The sequence below is a fragment of the Diabrotica undecimpunctata genome, chromosome 1 (genome assembly GCF_040954645.1).
Source record: "Diabrotica undecimpunctata isolate CICGRU chromosome 1, icDiaUnde3, whole genome shotgun sequence".
NCBI classification, from domain to species: Eukaryota; Metazoa; Arthropoda; class Insecta; order Coleoptera; family Chrysomelidae; genus Diabrotica; species Diabrotica undecimpunctata.
The window spans coordinates 14395307-14418902 of NC_092803.1; the positions used below are offsets into that span (position 1 = coordinate 14395307).

Below are 23596 nucleotides of genomic sequence, written 5' to 3' on the forward strand. Positions count from 1 at the left end.
AAAAATTTTTCCATCGATTTTTAAGTTAGTGATGTCATTTATAAAGGTAAGGAATAGTAGAGGACCCAATACTGAACCTTGTGGTACTTCACATACAATGCTTTTGTGACTAGAGTCAGTATCATTTGCTATAACTAGTTGTTTCCTTATCCTCAAGTAATATTGGAACCAATTTAAACAATTACCTCGAATTCCTTAGAAATTTAGTTTTTTCTATCAAAATGTCGTGATTTACACAATCAAAAGCCCAACAATCAAAATTTTTGGCATAGTAAAAAAAAAACAGTGGCAGTGTAAAATGTGGCAGTGGCATCGCTGGTACATTTATTAGATAAAAAGCCGAACTGACTTTCTGATAAAATGTTGTTTTCAACGACAAAGGACATAAGTCGGACTTTTATAAGTCTCTCAATAATTTTGGATAGGACCGGTAGTAAGGTAATGGGTCTATAGTTGCAGATATTAGATTTTTCACCACCCTTGTGAATGTCGTCAATAGCTCAATTCCGGCTTTACGATTGGTCAAATTGCAACCATAATTGCAGCCAATGGTATTGCCCGAAATTGAAACTCAATTCCCGCTTTACGATTTGTCGAATTGCAGCCAATGGTATTGCCCGAAATTGAGCATTGGCTGTAGTGCAAGCTCCAATGGCAGAGCGCCATGGCGTACTTGACCTACTTAATTTCATATAAGTATAGGTGCTGTCGTACGGCCGTAACGTCCTCCTGGTTTTCAGGGGTTTCTGGACGTTCTACGACGACCACCGCTCTCGAAGAGGATCTCAAGTTTCGAGAGTCTGTCTTCGTTTCGTGGAGTTAATTGGGATTCCGGCCTCTACGTGTAACAAGCTTCGCCGAGCCTCTGTGGTAGGTGAGGGTACACCGGCAATCAGAATTCTCTAATAGTTCGAGCTTTCTTACAGACAGTATTCTTAAATGACTTAATTAGTTAATATTTGTCTCAAATCTCACAGAGATGCCGGCCTTCTCACGTCGTGTAGCCGCGTTCCCTCTCCTCGAGAGAGGCACGAGAGTGCCGGTCGTATTGACTCCTCTTATTGCCCGTCGCTTCGTGTCACTACCTTTCGCTAACAGTATTTCGTATAGTTACTATTTGCATAAGGTTTCTAGCTACAAAGCGCTATCGCAGCTTGACCCTGATCGGAAAAGCAATTTTATTTGCTCTTTACCATGACAGGTCCCAAAGAACGCTGTGGTCAGTTCGTTACAATTTAAATTACATAGTTCTAAGTCTTTTTCTATTTCAAAAATCGTGCTCTACTGCCAGGGAGTGTTCGTAGTCGATACGCAGGTTCTCGTGCTCTTGTTGATTTTTAACTTCTAAATTGGAAGTCTTCTTGGATTCGACGTCTTCGACGACAGCAGGATATTGGTTAAATAATAAAACTCAAAGTTGCGTGGTAGCACACCAGGAAAACAAGGTCTAGCGGGGCTAGTAGTATATGACGACTGGATCCCGATCGGAAGATGTGCTGCTCTTTTATACACATCGTGTTTGAGAATTTGCAGCAATCTTCCGCCGAGAGGCCAATGGCAGCGTAGTTAATTATTCTATTTATTTGCTATTGTGTGTTAAATTATTACGTGCTGTGATATTGTATTGTTGCATATGTATGAGAACATTGGTAAAGTATGTTTGATAATAAATGATTGTTTGGAAAGGTAAAAAGTAACATTATATCTGGATTTTTTTTTAGAAAAAGATTAATTATTCTAGGAATTTTAATTGAATCCTTCTAAGCGACATATTATTTCCACCGTAAGCCGCAATTAATAATAAATTATCATATCGATTTCCCCAAAAACGCGAACCTACCGAACTGTTCAATAAGGATTCCGCGATTCGCGTCCCAAATCATCTTTATCCGCACAAAGGGCCTATAACAAACGATAATCGCGAACTAATCAACCGGTTCTCATTTAGCGTCCAATAAGTGTGAAAAATCACCTTTTGTGAGCCTTACATCCGAATATACCTGACCACCTCACGCTTGCGTCGACGTCGTAAGGCAGCGTCGTTGTCGGCCGTCTCGACGTCGACGGAGATTCAGTTGCGAATAGATATTTTGTCGGACGCTACCGTTGATCTTTCTGCGGGACGTCGTGGATAAAACGCGGTCGTGTGGACCTCCCCCTTTTCTCGAGAAGCCGGCAGGTGTTTGGGAAGTTGTTTCTGTAAGTCATATTTTTGTCTGACGTAGCGTTATTTCTAAATGATATGTTTCTGGTTTATTTAACTGTAGCTTATTACTGAAGCTGTTCTTTATAAAGTTTTAAATAACTTTAAAACACCGTCAAAACCGCTTTAAAGTTCATTTAAAGTTAGATTAGCTGACTTTTACTATTAAATTTTTAAAATGTTTTATTTTGTTGTTATTAAATATCGTTTTTATATTATCGTTATTAATATTTAAAATAAATAAACAACGGAATTTTAATAAAATAACAACACCAATTACCCATTCTTAATAATTCGTTAAATAAATCTACAAAAATCATTGCTGACCAGATTCCCTAATGGCACGCAACTTAGTTAGCTCTTGATTTATTTTATTTAAGACCATAGCATATATATATATATATATATATATATATATATATATATATATATATATATATATATATAAAGTAGTTGGGTATTATTGACTGACACGTTATGTAAAATAAAGTTTTATTTTGAGGTTGCAGTCATTAATAGGACAGGAAAGTAAAACTCTTTGTTCGTTAATCAAGCTTTCGCAAAATTTATTTGCTTCTTCAGGATATGCTAAAATATGGTATCAGTAAATACAACGAAATTAGAACTAAATAGCATTGTATAAAACTAGTATAAAAAGTTACAACATGAGGTTAATCCATTAAATTTTCAAATTTGCAAAACATTAAAACTTAACTTATTAAAATTATACAGTTATGTAAGTACAATATTCTAATTTAATTTAATTTTGTAAAAATTCATTGTGACATTGATTATGTTGATGTTTGATTTATGTATATATATATATATATATATATATATATATATATATATATATATATATATATATATATATATATATTCTCCACACTTAGAAAATAGGTGGAATTCTACAGAGTGATTAATAACGGTATAGCAAACATACAACTTTTTGAATGAGACACCCTATATGGATTTTGGATTACTATACAAAGAATTTAACCAGTTATGACCATTTTTATTTTGAAATATCTATGAAATTAACACTATGTATATAAATATATATATATATATATATATATATATATATATATATATATATATATATATAGTAAACTCTTAAATATTGGGGAAATCTGCAAGAAAGACTCTAATGAGTATCAATTGTTTCGCCGAACGTTTTCGCCAAAGATAATTAATTTGGCTTCTTCAGGGCTGAAAGAGAATAAATTATAATTAGCTACCATATATTATCTATTAAAACAATGTTGATCTTACCGTAACTTAGAATTGTAGAGTTAGAATATTAAAAAACTTTGCTAGTAACATAGTCGTGTTTTTTGTTACTATGTGCAAAAAAAATCATCAACATCAAATTATGTCCTCGTTAGCCTTGACGTTTTATCCTTATTCAGCAACGTTCATCTAGGAATATGTTTGACATCAATAGAGATCAACTGGGACCGTATTAGAGGTTGTTGTTCCATGTCTTACGACAGATTCATCAGTATCGTCGAATTTCTCTTTAACAACACTTATTTCTCATTTAATGGTAAATTCTATCAACAAACTTTCGGTACCCCTACCATATATTATCTATTAAAACAATGTTGATCTTACCGTAACTTAGAATTGTAGAGTTAGAATATTAAAAAACTTTGCTAGTAACATAGTGGTGTTTTTTGTTACTATGTGCAAAAAAAAATCATCAACATCAAATTATGTCCTCGTTAGCCTTGACGTTGTATCCTTATTCAGCAACGTTCATCTAGGAATATGTTTGACATCAATAGAGATCAACTGGGACCGTATTAGAGGTTGTTGTTCCATGTCTTACGTCAGATTCATCAGCATCGTCGAATTTCTCTTTAACAACACTTATTTCTCATTTAATGGTAAATTCTATCAACAAACTTTCGGTACCCATATGGGAGCAAAGATTTCTCCTATCATTGCAACTTACGTTTTGGATTATGTATTAGATTCAGTCATTCCTTTACTATCCTTTAAAATTCCATTTATTAAAAAATATGTTGATGTTGATTTTGGCTATACCCAATGACAAGGTAGATGAACTATTAGATACTTTTAATGGTTATGACCCCTACATCCAGTTCACTATAGAGAGGGAAGATGGTAATTGGTCCGTCCCCTTTCTCGACATAAGGATGATCGGGGAAAACACCAACATTAAAATAGATTGGTATCAAAAACAGACCCATTCTGGTAGATACCTTAACTTCCACTCATACCATAATAATTCTACCAAAGTCAACTTAATCAAACAGATGAAAAATAGAGTAATAAAACTATCAGATCCTTCATTTCATACAAAAAACCTACAAATCCTACAGAAACTTTTTATTTCAAACGCTTATCCAACACCATTAGTGAATAAGATTTTGTTTAATACTATCAATAACGAAGATATTTCACCTTCCTTCGCGACTAACAATGCTGATCCTGATGTCTTAAGTGGGAACCCAGTCTCGGATACTCCTATCAACAAATACTTTTATTTTCATTACCTTATTTCAGAGATATCACTCCGGGGTTAACAAGGATTCTGAAAAGTGTTGAAAATAGCTTTGGTAATAATAATAACAACATTAAACTTAATGTGGCTTGTAGATCAGCCCTAACAATTAATAATCTTTATTCTAAGATAAAAGATAAGACTCCCATAGATAGGCTTAGTAACATTGTCTACAACATTCCATGTCTCTCTTGCAACAATTCCTACATCGGTCAAACATCTCAATTATTGAAATCACGTATTACACTACACAAAAGTGATTCTCGACTTCATCCTGACCGTTGCGCATTAGCCAAACATGTCCATTCCACTGGTCATCTCATGGACTATACGAACACTACAATTCTCCACCGTGAGAACAATAAATCTAAAAGAGAGTTAATTGAAATGTCTTATATTTTCCTTAACGATTTCTCCATTAATGTTAAGAGTGACATTAAGAATCTAAGAGATATATACCACTTCTTACTTAAATCAGATACCAAGAACAATACAACATCACAGATAACTAACTTGACTGATATATCCACTAACAACTAACCTACCTTTATAATTAATTTTCATTAACTAAAAAAGATAAAATTCCCTTGCTTTTCTTAGATACATCTCAATAAAATATAATAATACATGAACAATAGAATATAATTAAATAAAGAAAATCAAAATAATATTTCCCTATACTGGGATTTAATTTCATTCGTTTTTACCAATGAACCTTAACGACATAAAGATTCATAAGAACTACTGAATTTGTCAGCGCTTGCGTTCTGGCTAAAACAGAACCTCACTTTTAAACTTTCTAAAAATCAAAAATTTAGTTATTGCCGACAATTCAAAGAATTACCTCCTTTTAAATGTAGTTACATTGGGTTTTTCGATTAACCTTGGGTAAACCTTTGCGTGTTAAGTTCAAAGCTACCATACATTTCAAACCTTAAAAAAACTTTTTTTTTGCACATAGTAACAAAAAACACGACTATGTTACTAGCAAAGTTTTTTAATATTCTAACTCTACAATTCTAAGTTACGGTAAGATCAACATTGTTTTAATAGATAATATATGGTAGCTAATTATAATTTATTCTCTTTCAGCCCTGAAGAAGCCAAATTAATTCTCTTTGGCGAAAACGTTCGGCGAAACAATTGATACTCATTAGAGTCTTTCTTGCAGATTTCCCCAATATTTAAGAGTTTACTATTTAACTTTTCCGCAAAGATTAAATTTCTTTTCTATATATATATATATATATATATATATATATATATATATATATATATATATATATATATCTATTATATCAATGGTATTCCGGGTTTGACTCCGCGTTAAATGTTGTTGGTTTTGATAAAAACCATTTTGACGACGTTTCGGCAAGATCTCACTTGCCATTTTCAAGTCTCTCTGGATGGTCTGCTTCTTGTCGATGTTCGCAGCAGACCATCCAGAGAGACTTGAAAATGGCAAGTGAGATCTTGCCGAAACGTCGTCAAAATGGTTTTTATCAAAACCAACAACATTTAACGCGGAGTCAAACCCGGAATACCATTGATATAACATACAGCTCCCGCGGAAATATCAAAACTAACATATATATATATATATATATATATATATATATAACTAAATAATATTTTGCAGTTCTTAAATTAAGTTTAATTGAAATCATTGACAAAAATTTGTATACTGGGTAAACATCGTAAACAAAATTACGATGTTCTCAATTTTTTTAAACAGATCATCCTATATTTTATCTTTTAGAAATATTATATTTATATTTTTAATTTTAATTTTTATTTTTATTCTTTTAATTTTTATATAGCATTCCTTATAGCCAAACTCATTACTTTCCGAGATATTTTTAGTTTTCTTCAAATTTCGGAAATTCATTCAATTTTTGGCATATTCACAAAAAACAGTGGCAGTGTAACGATTATTGTTTAGTGCTTGATAGAACTCATGTATTCTTCTTCTTCTTCAAGTGCCTTCTTATACGTCGTCTCCCCACGCTTCGTTTGCCCTGAACCTTTCCTTGGATAATTAACTGGAGCTATTGGTACTTTTTCCCTCTCATCACATGACCAAAATATTCCAACTTTATTCTCTTGATGGTGATCAACAGCTCCCGTTCTTTGTTCATTCTTCGAAGAACGTCACTATTTGTTACTTTGTCTGTCCAAGGTATTTTCAAAATTCTTCTGTATATCCACATTTCGAAGGCCTCTAGTTTATCAATATTGCTCTTGTTTAAAGTCCAAGTCTACTCCGTACAGCAGTATCGAGAAGATGTAGCATCTAGCCAATCTCATTTTCAGGTTTAAGTTAATGTCATGTAGTACAACTACATATTGCAACTAATACAAAAGTTAGAGTTAACGGTTAAAAGACACTACGTCAAATAAAATCCTTTGGTTTTATTGTGTTTGGAAATAATGCGTCCAATTCTGCAAATGGCTGCCAAAATTATAAAATTACTTCTATCATCAGACATAGATATTTGTTAAGCTATAGAAGAAGTTTTAAACTTAGCGCTTGCTTTGGAAGAATTAAGGATCGAACCATCTTTATTTAATAATATTTATTCCAAAGTAAAAGACACTTGTGATAAGCTTCAAATTGACATTCCTACATCTCATCCTAAAATCTCATTTTAAAAGTATTTTCAAGAAATGAATGAAAAAACGCATGTAAAAAGGTCATGACGCAGTAAAAGTTTCGACAGCCACGAGATAATAAGCCTTTTCTATTGACTTCCTCCAGATATTCCAGTTAAAAATAGCCTCCAGTAATTTTTAGAATTTTTAAGTGATTTTTCGGCTTCATTTCATGAGGTAATAAACTAGAAACAACTTATAAATTTAATTTAATTATTTATTTCTTTGAATAAAAATAAAAACAAACAACTAGTGTTGATGTAAAGAAGTGACTTAATTGATTTATACAGTTATACAATTGCTATATGGTTGTTTAATTAATATTAAGCTATATCCCTAACTTATGTCGCACAGTTTATATGATAACTAGAAGCAAATTGATCGAGAGTAGTGCATCGATATAAAGAACTGCTATTTTGTGATGATACCCGTGACTACGCCATCTTGTGGCGCTAGTTCCGTGACGCTCGCCTGAGTATTTTACTAGAGCAAAAAAGTAATACAACGCCAATATAGAAGTTTATTTTTAAAAAAGGCCTATTTTCAGAGTACTGTCAGTTTATCGAATCCTGCCGATCTTTTCAGGAAATAACAAAATATAATATTTTGGGGTTTATATATAAGGATTCGTTAAAATAACCGTCAAAGCTAATGCTCTGGAATAACTTGTCGGCAGATTTTTATTTTACTTCATCATTTCACCTCTGAGCGCTAACGTTCACATTATGCCAGTTTACCAAAAATAGGCCAGATTATGATGATTGTTTGTCAACAAAATGATATTGAAAAAAATAACTAGATTATATAGGTCAACTATAAATAGTAAATTAGACAAACAAGAAATCATGATAACTAGAGTAATGGGGAAAATATATTAACGAGCTATTTAAAGGCAGAATGAAGCAACTAGAGAAAACAAGTAAAAAGAAAAGTTTGATTATATCGGGTTTAAAAATAGATACAAATGATGATAAGAAACTAAGAAACTAAAAGAAAGCGTGGAAATATTCATATTATAAGAAATGCAGGCGCATCTACATAAATAATGATCTGACAGCAGAAGAAAAAGAAATACAGAAAGAAATAGTTAAAATAGCAAAGAAGGAAAAAAGTAAAGGAAAACAGACAAAAATAGGCTATAAAAAGTTTTTCATGAATGAGAAAGAATGGATATGGGATGAACAAAATCAACAGTTAAAAGAAAATACAAAAAAAAATTGGCAAAAAACTAGTAGAAGAAAAACAACGGGGGAGATATGATACCGAAACGGAAAGACAAAGGAATATGACCATGGAAAACGGAAAAACACACACAAGAGAAAGGCAACAATCCAAGGATATAATAAAAATTGGGACTTGGAATGTAAGAGGTACTTAGGAGCAGCGAGTTTTAGGAAACTTAATACACATTATGGAAAAATATACAATATAAGGATATATATCCTTACCTTACAAGAAACGAAACAACTGGGAAATTAAATAATAAAAATAGGAAAGAGCACACTGTTTAAGAGTGGGGATACCAAGAGATAGAAGAATAACAGGGGAACGAAGTTTACATAAGGAATCAAATGAATATGGGAAAAAGGTAATAGAATTTGCTACAGAGAACAAAATGAAGATAGCTAGCACAAGGTTTGATCAGAAAGACATTCATATGGTAACATGGACTTCTCCCGATGGAAAAATTAGAAATTCAGATAGATTATGTCTTAATTGAAAGCAAACATGATAAGGTAGTAACCGATTGCAGGAGTTACAGAGGGACAGATACCAATAGTGACCATATACTAATAATAGCAAAACTAAAAGAAGAACTACCAATAATATCAAAACCTGTTAGAGATAGATTAAATTACCAATTAGAGCGCCTTCAAGAGAAGCAGGTTGTAAACAGACTAGGGGAAGAAACAAATAAAAAACTAGAGAATCCAGTCAAACATGATATTGATGAAGAGTGACAGATCATACAGACAGCTATGTCGGAAGCAGCGGAAAAGTGTATAGGAAGAGAGCATATAAAATGACGGCATAAATGGTTCGATGAAGAATGTAGGAATATTTTGGCAAGAAGAAACAGGGCAAAACTACAAAGAGATAAAGAAAATACCCAAAATGCAATCTAAAACTATACGGCAAGAAGAAGGGAAGTGAAAAGCCTACGTAAACAAAGAGGTAAAGAATTTTAACCAAGAAGTCAAGAAATCCAGGGAAACTACAAAGAATAATCCACAGTATTGCAGAAACAAAGAAGGCTTATTCTAAGTGAAACAAAAGAAAAATTAAACAGATGGGCGAAATATTTTGAAGATCTATTAAATACAGACCAACAAGAGGAACTTGAGGGAAATGAGAATTAGCAAGAAGATGAACAAGGGACGTGTGAGAAACGAACTTTGAATGAAGTCAAAGAAATAATAAGAGACCTAAAAAATAAAAAAAAGTGCAGGAGAAAGTGGTATCCCAGCTGAGATTTTAAGGAAGGTGGCGAAAGATAAAGGAAAGGATATTTCACTTGACACTAACAATTTGGCAAAAGGAAGAAATACCGAGACAATGAAATAGCGCTCTTTTGTCCTAATTATAAAAAAGGAGACAAAACGGAGTGCGAAAACTATAGAGGTATAGCACTATTAGAAGTAGTCTATAAAATACTTGCAAAAATGATTAGGAAAAGATTAATAAAATATGATAACAAAGTGATTGGAGAATACCAGGAAGAAACTATCAAATAAATATGTTGAAATTAATACAAAATAATAGGTAAGAACAAAACTTAGGATTACTTATGCTATTTATCGATTTTAAAGTTATTAACATTTATAAATTACTGCAAAAATAAGGGTTTTTTGCAACTATCTTGGTGAATTGTTTACGTATTTTGATTTAGAAACTAGCAAATTGAAGAAGTTTTTAAGATCTACAATTTTTATTTAAAACATTTTATACAAATTGCATAAGAAACGTTTTATATGCAAAAAAATGGTATTTTCACTTTTTAGGATTGTTTAACACAAAAACAAAGCCAAATAAGCTGTACTTTTTCACTAATTTTTTATAAGTTACCCCTCATATACGTGAAATCAATGATTTATTCCAATCAATGATTAATTATTAATCAATAATTTATTGTGTAAATACATAAGATATTAGTGAGAATAAAAACCTAGCTGTAGACTGCTATATATGCCTGGCCTATTTTGGAACACAACAAGAAGACAAGCTTCTTTCTTAAATGACGTGTTTATCTATATCTCTATTCTCACGGTCTTAAAAGCAAGGATTTTGCATGGTTATATTCGAAAGCCTTTTTGTAAGTGACGTGTGACAGCCATTATTATTTATTGATAATGAGATAAAGTTTTTGTTCTCCCTAACGAGATTTTCGATAACAAAAAAAACTCCAGTAGATAATGGACCTGAAAAAGTGTTTCTTGAAGGCGTTAGCCAAAATGTGCTATACGAGAAATGGTTTTGGGAGGTTTTATGGCGTTATTTTATATAAGTAATTTTTAAATAAAGGTTTGAAAAGAAGATCATAATATGATGGCAGCGAGATGAACAAAAATATAAACTGTTAATTGTTAGCAGACTTACTTATAAATTCACTATTTGATGATTAAATCAAATATGAGAAAGGTATTACATAATACTTGTACTAGTATTTGTACTTTCATGGAATAATAAATAAATAAATTTTGATCATTAAGCAAAAAATCTTATGGGAAAATTTTTGCGATAGAATACGATCTTTTCGCTTTGTCTATTAGCTTCTCTTTTATTTTATGTTATAATACAGGCAAATTAAGCCGTAAATCATCAAAAAAACAAAAAAATTGCGAAGTGGCTGTAACTTTCTACACTCATAAACAAACATATTCTTTTGAAAAATTCGATGAGTCCCGAACATTAAATGCTGTGCTCGACCTGAAATCCAGGTATAAAGACCCCGGCGCCCTCATCCTCAACTACTAACGGTCACCGGCAGTCGACCAAATGCTTACGTACTGGTTAGTTGTCTTTTAAACAGTGTGCGTCAGTACCGTATGTTGTAAGATATTTCGGTTGAGCAGTATTAGAAAAACTTTCAACAATTATTATTGTGCATCTTAAACATTCCGTGGGTAGGTTTTTATGTGCATGAACACTTTTCAATATGACTAAAAACAATGAGTGTTTTATTTGTGAAAAACCCATTTCGGATGATGCTGTAACGGTTGGTCTAGAAGCCCTACAAACTTTAAGCAATTGCAGCAACGAACGAGGAGATGGCAAACACTAGTTACTCAGCAAAAGTGATTTGGTAGTTGTCCACAGAAATTGTGGGAAAGATTATACAACACCAAGCAACGTGAAAGCGGCGAAGAAGATATTTTTTGATGATGAAGCATCTACGTCAAAATGGTCACCAACAAAAAAAAATTAAGATCTGAATCATCATTTGATTTGAAAAGTACATGTTTTTTTGTACGAAAAAAATACATATCTGATACGGACATATCTAGAGTATAACAAATTTGTTACAAACGGATACTTTACGATCAGGCGCAAAGACAAATTTTTTTCAGGAATCTGGACTAATATGTGTATTGAACAAACTGCCAACAAAGGTTTCAAAGTGAAAGGTGGCGTAATCTGTCGAGGGTTTACAAATGATATCCTCACAGGCCAGTTGTTGCTGGCCCTACTCTTCACAACATTTGTGAAGCAATGGAAGAATTTTGTGGTAGCAGTAGTGGCACGACTGAGCAACACGTTGAATCAAGAGAATCTCGCGTAAAAAGAAATGATGCTGATGTCGAAAAACTTGATAATTGGCTAACCACACACAGCCGTTTCATTATTGGCGAAGAAATAATGTCTCTTAGCTCCGGAATAGTAGACGACAAGAAGATAAATTGCCATAAAGCAAAGCAAATTGGCGGACAGTGTATAGCAGGAATCATTGGAAAGCTGTTTAAAAATATCAAACTAAAACGGTCTAACACAGTTTTATCTCTTGCAACAGTCAATTCTGCAGTAAAAGTTCATGATAAATTGGTTGCAATTGATCCTTTGATACTTTTCCAAAGAATGTTAATAGCCAAAAAACACCATGATGATCTTGCGGAATTTTTCAAATATGAACTTGCTCCGTTTCACCCACTTTCAATGTTTAATGATACAACTGGAATGAGGAAGACTAAAAAATCTGCTGTTTATGACATGTTTCATCCCGTTAATCTTGAAGAAAAATTGCCGAGCTGCAATGACATTTATGTGATTGATGGTGGATTTGTATTACATCGGATAATGTGGCAGACAAATCAAACATATGGACAAATATGTGCTATGTACGTTAACTATGTAGAAAACAAAATTGGGAAAAATGCCGTAATCGTATTTGATGGCTACGAAAATGACTCGAGTATCAAAAAATGCTAAGCAACATCGACGATACTTGCATAGCCAATATGTAGAAATTATTTTCGATGAATGTATAAAATGTACTGTCAATTAATCAAAAAAAAAATCAGATTAATTTCATTGTTAACGAAATTTCTCCAAAATAAAATATGCTGGTAAAACAAGTATTAGATAATGCGGATACACTTATTGTTAAAACCGCAATAGAAATGTCGAATAATGTTCGAACATTTGTGGTCGGCGAGGATGTTGATCTACTTGTTCTCTTGATCGCCTTATCACTAGAAAATAAAGATATATTTCTCATGAAACCAGACACAGGCAAAATCAACAGAAAAATATGTTCATCTTCAGAAATCCAAAAATTGTACCAGCATATAAAAGATACAATCTTACATGCCCATGCCTTCAGTGGTTGTGATACAACGTCTATTATATTTCAGAAAGGAAAATTACAAATTTTCAAACTTCTGTAAAATGAATTTGGATTGGCTAATGTCGTGAAAACTTTCAATAACGAAAATTCAACCCAATCAGAAGTAAGAGATGCTGGTAAAACTCTTTTTTTGAAGGCAAAAACAAAAATCAAGAATTATTACCACCAACATCAGAGGCAGCTGCACAACATTCATCACGAGTTTTCTACAAAATTCAGTTATGGCTTGGCAATAACAAAAATCCGGAACAGTGGGGATGGAAGAAAATCAACGGTTCGTTGCAACCTATTACAACACTCCTTCAACCAGCACCAACTTATTTCCTGCAACTGTACATCTGATTGTTCTTCGAGATGTGGGTGCAGAAAAGCAGGGTTAAGATGCTCGGAAATTTGTAGACACTGTCAAGGAATACAGTGCCTCAATGCATACATGGAGCAAAGAATTAGAAGATATTTTTTACGAGGCAGATGCTACCGACTCCGATTTTTTTTAGGTATAAAAGATATGCATGCAATATAATATAATATTTCAATCGATTTAAAAATCGTCACTCATGCAATTAATGTGCATTTTTTTTACAGAATATTCACACCTAGAATATCACACCTAGTGAAGCAGTTCTATCAAGAAAATAAATGTACAATTGGATGAAAATATTTATCATAATCGAATAAAGTATCAAAAGTAATTGAAACAGACCTCGAAAACTTCAGAGTACGAAATTTCAATTTATAACTTTTTATATTTTTTGAAAAATTAAATTCTTTTAAATATTTTTCAATTTTGTTTGTTTATTTCAACAATATTATTAACAGAAACAAAATTATGGTACTGTATCTTTACTTATTATTTTAGATCTTAGGATGCTAACTTTACCAAACTTGTGGATATTCATAGTGATTTATATGAAAAAAAAAAAAAAAAAAAAATTATATTATTTACTTGTGGGTTTCTGAGAGACCCGTTGTACTGCAAAAGGTTAAGCGTGGCCACTCCAGCACACTCTTTGTGGCTAGGGACTTCTTGGTTTCTTGAAATATATACATTTTCAAAGGTCTATACCAAGTTACAGCCACTTCGCAATTTTTTTGTTTATTTTGGTCAATTTTATTGGACTATTAGAGACGGTTCAAACGATGTTTGTAAAATATTTTGTTCTTTATCCTGTAAGTAATATCCTGTAAAAATGTGTTATTGTTTAGAAATTAGGATGATTAGTATTTATTCAGAATATTTTATTTAAAAATTTCATTGAAAACTGAAATATTGAATAGTTAACTATCCTAACTGAGTAATATATCCAATAGACTGTAGTAATTGTAATTCCGTTTGGAAAATATTTAATTTATTCCGTTTCAGCGACCTCACGTATTAGTTATTCCGATAAATTCATATGGTTCGTTAGAGAAAATCGCACGGAATTTGTTGTGTATCCTTATAAATGTTTGAATTTTCTGTTAAATAGTTAAAAATAGCCGACATCAGCTGATAGAGGACTACGTTTATTTTAGAAATTCGACTATATTTTGAATGGGGCGATGTTTTCGTGTGGCAGTCGACTTGGATGCCTGTTGGCCTTTCAATGATGCCAGCGTTACTGATATATTCTCGCACCTAAAGATTTTTAATATACTTGCCCTTTACCCTTTGAATTGCTGATTTACAAAAGATCTTTTAATAATTTGAGTTTTTCATTAAGTGTGAATCTTTAACTATATACTAATTAATTATGTTTCCTTTATAAAGGATATTTTCCTTTATTACACCAACAATAAATTCATGAAGAAATTCATGAATTTATTTATCAATTTCTGTGTCAATATATTCGTGAATATCTTGGATGTAAAAGTTTCTTTGACTTTTACGTCCAAATAAATTTTTATATAAACTGTCATTATTTCAGTAATACCAATGGTTTTATTATTAGATGTTGGTACTGTTGTTTGTTTGAGTAAAGATATATTTGGAAATATAATCAGAAAACAATAATATTGTTTTAAAAAGAAAATAGTGATTAAGAAGTAATGATTGTACAAAAAATTATGCTGAATTTAGTAAAGAGTAATAACTTAAACAAGAGGTAAAAATTAGTGGACATTACATGTAATTAGTGGAAACTGTTGATTTTTAGACACAGGAGATAATTTCAAATAACTTAAATAAGGACAATGTAGCTAACGAAACAGAAAAAGTTTTTTTTAGAACATCCCATTTATTTACAATCTGTAATATAGGGATTACAATAAGTAAATTGTTTAATTAGATTCCAAGAGACTTGCAGGAGTCTGTCCAGTGGCAATAACCTATTAAATCATAATTTTAGTAACAAAATTATTTGTGACTCTGATATAATGTTAATAATAAATAAAAAAAATTAAATTTAAAAGTTTAAAATCTTGTCAGTAGTTCGCTTGGAGTAAGACGCTTTAGCCTTCTGTTTGCTGGAGCCTCATAAGGTTCTTCGCTAGCCTATTGGGGTGGTTTTGCAGTCGTCTGTCATATTTTTGGGAGTAACTGGCAATTTCTTCTTTGACAGTTTTCATCTGAAGATCGCGATTGATGAATTCATTGGGCATGTACCACAGTGCATTTATGATAATGCGGAAGGTCTTCTATTGGAATCTCTCCAGTATGTCGATATTGGATCTTGACGCAGATCCCCACAGTTGGATCCCATAGATCCCATAGATTTTATTGTACAAATTTAGTTGTGATCTTTTTCCTATTATCCAGTACATTTTAGTGAGTTTCACACCCAACTGTTTTCTTTTCGTGAATATGTGTTTCTTCCACCTTAATCTGCGGTCCAGGTGCATACCTAAGTATTTTACATCATCCTTTTGTTGTAGTATTTGGTTATTTAATGAGACAGTTGGGCATGTATATTTTCGATTAGTGAACGTTATATGTACTGACTTTCTTTCGTTAACTTTAATTCGCCATGTTTGTAACCAAATCTTTATTTTGTCGAGATTGGTCTGGAGCAGTTGTGAGGCGATATACGGGTTTGAGTGAGTCGCACGGATTGCTGTGTCGTCTGCGTATGTGGCTGTGACGATGTTTTGACTTGTAGGAAGATCTGCTGTGTAAAGTAGGTAGAGAACAGGTCCAAGGACACTACCCTGGGGCACTCCAGCTTTAATTCATAATTCAAATTGGTCTAAAGACCAGGACTCTAACAAAAAATAATGAAAACATGTTTTGAAAAGAAAGTACTAAGGCGAATCTATGGAGCAGTGAATGACAGTGGAGTGTGGAGAAGACGATATAACTTCGAACTTGATAAAATATACCAGGAACCTGATAAAATATATATACTTAATATATAATATATACTTAATAGTAAAACATATTAAAATAGGACGTCTGAGGTGGATAAGAACAAAATGACTCAGCTAGAAAAACGCTCCTTGATAGTCCCATTGGTCAGAGTAGATGAGGAAGACATAAGAAATATGCGAATACGTGCTTGGGGAATAAAGGCGATGGATAGGGACAACTGGAGAGAAATTCTTGAGGAGGCTAGGACCCATGCAGGATTATAAAGCCAGAATGATGATGATGTTGATCAATATAAGATGGTGTAAGGTTTCATGGTCAGACTTCCTGACGAATTTAGACCACTGTCCTTGAACTATAAAGTGAGTTACATCTATAAATAGGACTTTTTTCCTGTCGTATACAGTTCAAGTATAGTATTTTGTGACCCACAATAGCCTTTGTTTGAAAACAACACAAAATAGTACAAAACAACACAAACTTATTGGGAAATGTCCTAAAACTCCCTCAAATAAAAGGCAGAGAAATGTAAGGTTATGTTTTTAATGTTTGGTTAGTTGTAAATGTGTGGACAGTGTTGTCAACTGTGAATATTGAAAAATGATTCCAGTAATTCGAACAATATTATATTCTTGTATGAATCTTTAACTTTTGTGATCATTCTGTACGCTCCGTAACCGTAGTATAAAACTATTAACATGTGCTATACCCACTGTTTTATTTATTATAAAGATTGTATATATATATATATATATATATATATATATATATATATATATATATATACGTACTTATTTAACCTAATTTTATTTCTACTTCAGTTTTCCAAAATTTTGTGATTTTAACTTGAATCTCTCACATTGGCAACGTTGTCCAACCTCTACCTATTTCCAATCCAAACTTTATATAATAGCGCTGCCGACGACCGCGCGTTATGCGTTATGTGTATATATTTTTCCAAAGGTTTTTATCGGTTGCAAAAAATTTACAACGGATGTTTCGAACATGAGGCGTGTCAACTCCTTAGGAATTTATAAATAGTAGTGTGAGATATCTATGAATGCTGAACAAGAGATCAAAAGTTAAATGAGCTCGTAACTTTGGAGATTGTCCTAAATAGCTAACCTTGTGAAAGTCTTAAATACAATTTTATAATAAAGTATAAGTGAGAAAAAGTAATAGAAAGAAAGTACGCAGTGATTACACTATCCAGCTATGGAGACGTTGAAAAAGAAGTAAGATATTAAGTACAAAGAGCAAATAGATTAGCATACTGATTTACGTATCAGAAACAGGACCTGACGTTTTTATCTACGGAATCAGGAAATTGGTTCCGTGATAGTTCTTGTTTTTCTTTGAGGTTAATGATTTCTGGTATAAGTACTCCAACTCCTCTTTTCAAAGTAGTACTTTTAATTCTATGATCAATAAGTGTGTCTGCTTTCAAAATATTTGTATCTGCAATATCACCAGTATTTACTGTAACATTTTCTTTATTCTTCACAACAGTTTGACAGACACAACAACAACAACTTCACAACAAAACACAGATAATGAAAATAGCAGAAATGAGAATGAAAAAAATAATAAGGTTCATCAGAACAGCTATTCATAGGCGTTCTTAACGTGAAAAATAAATCTTTCCTGTCTTTAAGAAGCAACACTAAAATGGCTTCGAAACGGACGCAATAGCGACATCTGATAATAAATCCGTAAAATAGTTTCGAAACACAATTCAGATTTCTGCTTTAATCTGAGCCTTCTAAAAATTGCAAGGCAAAGCAGACGTTGATAAGGATGTTAATAGAGATATGGGAAATCTAAAATTTGCATTCCACGACATGTCTCCTCAACTAAGCAGAAATTATTAGCGAATTGGTTTCTTGTACTCATACAGAGTAGATCCGAATAAAATGAAAAGAACAGTCAAGATTTGATTTCACGTACAAAACGTCTATGTATCTGTTTATACGTATTTCGCCTTTCGAGAACGCCTATGAATAGCTGTTCTGATGAGCCTTATTAAGGCGAAATACGTATAAACAGATACATAGACGCTTTGTACGTGAAATCAAATCTTGACTGTCTTTTTCATTTTATTCGGATCTACTCTGTATGAGTACAAGAAACCAATTCGCTAAAGATTTCTGCTTAGTTGAGGAGACATGTCGTGAAATGCAAATTTTAGATTCCCCATGTCTCTATTAACATCTTTATCAACGTCTGCTTTGCCTTGCAATTTTTAGAAGGCTCAGATTAAAGCAGAAATCTGAATTGTGTTTCGAAACTATTTTACGGATTTAGAAATGAGAATATTCTGAATAATTACAGTAAACTTGAATAAGTAGTAACGAGATCACTAAAAAGTCTAATGTACAGGGTACAATCGAATGGACACTAAATAGAAAAAAAGAACAAAACAGTCACATCAGTAGAATAGCGTATACAAGAGTCGGTAAAATAGCAAAGCACAAATCACCAAGTGGTAAAAGAAGTGACAGTCTTCTTAAAGACTACAAGCCCATGGGATATTTTTATTGGGTCATTTGACCCATCATGAATCACATATAAATTTTCTTCAACATTTCATGAAAGGGAGACCAGTCTGTGTTGGCACCACTAACAAAAATTGTCTGTAAAATCCTTAATCAAAAAGATAAAAGACTCTTCTTACCATGAAAATGTTAGTAATATGTGACTCTTTGTAATATCAAGAGCATATCTCCGTGTAATAAACATTTGAAGCCAAATAAAGACTCAATCAGTGGTGGCTGGTGTGTTAAAATCTTGGGTAGGCCAAGCCAGCAAAATACAAATAGCTATGTGTAATCAGTGGCGGATCCAGAGGGAGGGGTCACGGAATCATGACCCCCCCCCCTAAAAATATTTGAAAATCCACTTATCCTATTGGTGGTAAGACTAAAAGTGAATTTGCATCAGAGAAAAGTAATCACCCACAAGATCCATGACCTCCCCAAAAAAAAATTCTGTAGCCGCCAGTGTGTGTATACATATTTTTTTTTATGAGAGTGGGAAACTTTTTTTTTCGAATTTTACGATTTTTTTAAATTTATTTGGGCAACCGCGCACTTGTTTGCAATTGTGTTGTTTGTTTAAAAATATGTTACAATTATAGATTATGTTACATATTTTTTATCATAATTTAAAATATAATTCGATAATTACGTTACAAGTGACAAGGATGATCGGCGTAGGCCCGATTGTCTGGGCCTACACAGCAAGCATAAACACGACAATATAAATCGTTGTCCGGCAAGCTGCTTAACTTCAAACGCTTTTTGTACGGGGATCTTATGTGAGCTGGGTAGGCCAGTTCTGATTGGGCCTATTAATGATATTTAAAATGCCTGAATACGATTCGCTGCTTTCTGTGGTAATATAATAACATAGTTGTTTTAACGGACGCTAATGTATTAAGTGATTTAGTACATTTAAAAGTTATTTACATGCATTAACATAATTTTTGAATATATGTTTTTCAATTTTAAAGCTCTTAAAACTATTGGGTACGCCCGGCCCCTCCTGCCTACCCCCAAAAGCCGCCACTGGACTCAATTAATAAATAAACAAAAACTTTTGTAAATCTAGCAGGCCAATTTATTTGAAAAGAGGTGTTGATATCTACTCATACCCTGCAAAAAGATTACGGTGTTGTTGCCTTTCATTATTCTGTGAAAACCCTTCGGAGAGAAGAATATGGTAATTAGCAGCTCATAGATAAAGTACCAACAAAAAAATCTTTACAAAATGAATAAAAAAGGCAGAAGAATATTATTATTTTACTTTTACAAATGAATACTTTGTCATATCTACTAGAATAGCAAATTGATATGACAAATTAAATTCTTATTAAGTCATTCATCATCATCATCAATCAGCCCTGAGTTGTCCATTGTTGAACATAGCCCTCCTCTAGACTTTTCCATCTGCTTCTGTTCTGCGCCTCTGCTATCCAATTTTGAGGTCGTCGGTCCATCGCGTTGGGGGTCTTCCTCGGCTTCGCTTGTCAGTCCGTGGTCTCCACTCAAGCAATTTTTTTGTCCAACTGTCGTCTTTCATTCTTGCAACATGTCCTGCCCATCTCCATTTTTGCCTTGTAATATGTTCGATAATGTCTTCCACTCCGGTTCGTCTACGAACTTCCTCGTTTCTTATTCTATTTCTTAAGCTTATTCCAAGCATTGATCTCTCCATCTTTCGTTGTGTCCTTTTCAATTTTTTGGCTGATGTTTTTGTGAGAGTTTCTGCTCCGTATGTGAGGACTGATAGAACGCACTTTTTAAAAGCTTTTCTTTTTAAATGGATCGGTATATTTGTTTTAAATACGTCTCTCATTTTTCCGAATGCAGCCCAACCCAGGCTTATTCTTCTGAGTAGCTCGCATGTTTGGTTATCTCGCGTTAACCTTATTTCGTGACCCAAATACACATATTTTTATACAAGTTCTATGGGCGACTTTTCGATTTCTATTAGCTCATTGGGGACGAGATTGGTCATCATTTTTGTTTTTCCATAGTTTATTTTTAAACCGACTTTCTGGGTTACTTGCTGTAGTTGTTGTAGCATAACTCTGGCTTCTCCTAAGTTGTCTGTTATAAGAACAATATCATCGGCATATCTGAGATGATTGAATATCTTTCCATCGATGCTAATACCCTTTGATTCCCAATCTAGCCGTTTAAATGCGTACTCCATAACTGTTATAAATAGTTTTGGCGACAAAGTATCTCCCTGCCGCACCCCTCTGCCAATTTTTATCTTCTCAGTCATGCAATGGAGGTTAACGGTTGTTGTCGCATTTTCGTATATATTTCTAATAATATTTGCATACCTGTGATCTATTCTGCATTTTGATAGTGCTTTTAAGATAGCAACTGTTTCGACTGTGTCAAATGCTTTGTGGAAGTCGACAAAGATAAGAGCAAGGGGTCTGTTATATTCGATAGACTTTTCAACTAGAGTTTTAAGGCATTGCAAATGGTCGTTTGTTCCGTGTCCCGCTCGAAATCCTGCCTGTTCTTCTGATTGATAGAAATCGAGTTTTGCTTCTAATTTATTTGTCAGTATTCGAGTAAAGAGCTTGTATAGGTGGTTAAGCAAACTAATTGGCCTATAGTTTTCGAGATCTAATTTATCCCCTTTTTTGTGGAGGAGGATTGTAACCGAATTCTTCCATTTACTTGGAATGTTTTCACTATGCAGACATAGATTAAAAAGTGTTTGAATTCGGGACATCAAAAGTGGACCTTCTAGTTTAATTGTCTCAATGACTACACCATCTTCCCCCGGAGCTCAATTATTTTTCATATTTTTGAGGGCATGTTGAATTTCCTCTCGTGATGTATCTGGTATATCCTCTGATCCTACTTTATGTACCTTTTGTATTGGTTGTTCGATGAGCTCTGGAATAACTTGACTTTTATATAATGTTTCATAGAAACTTTCCACTATATGTAATATGTTTGGTCTATCTGAGATAATATTTCCATTTTTGTCTTTAAGTTGGAAGATTTCTTTTTTGCCATTTTCCATTTTTCTCCTCAATGCTTTCATGCTTTTGTTGTCTTCTATAGTTTTTATAATTTTCTCGTTGTTGTATTTTCTAATATCCCGTCTGATGGCTTTAGAGATTTCTTTATTGATGCTGTTTATATCTTGTGAGTCAACATTTCCTTGACTTCTCGGCATTCTACGATATTCCATTTTTTGTTTCGTTTCTTTACTAATTTTTTGTTCTTTTCCATGTTTAGGGCTAAATTTTTCCTGAGCTTGTGTTAATGTATCTACTATTTCTTCGTTTAGGATATTTACGTCTTCTCTTGTTGTATTTCTGAGTAAGTTACTGGTGATATATTTTTCAAAGTCAAGTTCATTCGTTGGGCGCATCCAAGGTTTGAATTTTTTACTTTTTATCATCTTCAGTCTTTCTTGCTTAATATTGATTTCTACAGTTGCTCGGACCATTCTATGATCGATGGCAACCGAAAATTGATTTAAGACTGTAACATCTTTGACTATATGTTTTTTGTCAGTGATGATGAAGTCGATCTCATTTTTTGTCTTACCATCGGGGCTCTTCCAAGTCCATCTTCTATGGATCTTCTTATAGAAGAAGCTATTTATTAAATATAGATTGTTTTCTAATAGGAAATTTAAGAGTATTTCGCCCCTTGAGTTTCTACCTGGTGTGCCAAAATTTCCGAGGGCATTTTCAGCTGGGTCAGTGCTTATTCCTATTTTGGCATTAAAGTCGCCACATATTACCGTAAAATGTTCTTGGTCTTCTGAAACAGCTGTGTACAAATCATCATAGAACTGTTCTATTTCTTCGTCAGCGTAACTCGATGTTGGTGCATAGACTTGAATGATCTTTATGGAGTAACGGGTGTTTAGTTGTAATTTTGCAAGTATAACTCTTGTGGAAACTGCTTTTACTGATATGATATTCTCAGCTAGTTTTTTATTAATAAAGAGCCCAATGCCTCCATTCCCATCGTTTTCTCCGACATGATAGAAAATGTGACCGGATTTTAAAGTGATTAGGCTTTCTCCTTTCCTTCTGACCTCAGCGACTCCAACAATGTCCCAATTGATTTTATCAAGAGTTCAGATTCCATTTCTATGAATTTTTCTTCTGATATCAGGATTCTTGCATTGAAAGTTGCAATTTTTAGAGATATATATCTGTTAGATGGTTTTCTTAAATATGTCAGAATTTTGTCCCCCCCTTATTTTGTCTTATTAAGTATTAGGTTAAAAATAATAAAAAAACCATAGATTAGCCATTTATTTTTCTTTATTGCAATACTTACAAACTTTTTTAATTATACAGTGATCGTTACACACATTTCTACTGCATATTTCACAAATTTGTTTTTGTTCCCTGTCCTTTTTTGTTGGGCACATGTGACACCTTTTCCTTGTTAAAACTGGAGGCTTTTCTAGTTTTTGGTTTTTTATTGTATGGTTCAAATTCCTGTAAGCATTTTTCAATAAATGGTTTTTCGTCCACAAACAAACAAAAGGAATCAACGGGATCATCTACACTTTGACCAGCGGCTA

At 33.0% G+C, this 23596-nt stretch overlaps 1 protein-coding gene across 2 annotated transcripts in view; it reads left to right on the forward strand.

Annotated features, from left to right (window-relative positions):
• Window positions 1–2086: 2086 nt before the first annotated feature.
• The window catches only part of rdgC (retinal degeneration C), a 445875-nt gene continuing 424365 nt past the window's right edge, over window positions 2087–23596 (forward strand). The window contains exon 1 of one of the 2 annotated variants that reach the window (XM_072536987.1): window positions 2087–2199. The gene's annotated coding sequence lies outside the window, so the exon portion shown is untranslated. The remainder of the gene's footprint in view (window positions 2200–23596) is intronic. The other variant, XM_072536994.1, reaches the window with a different exon arrangement.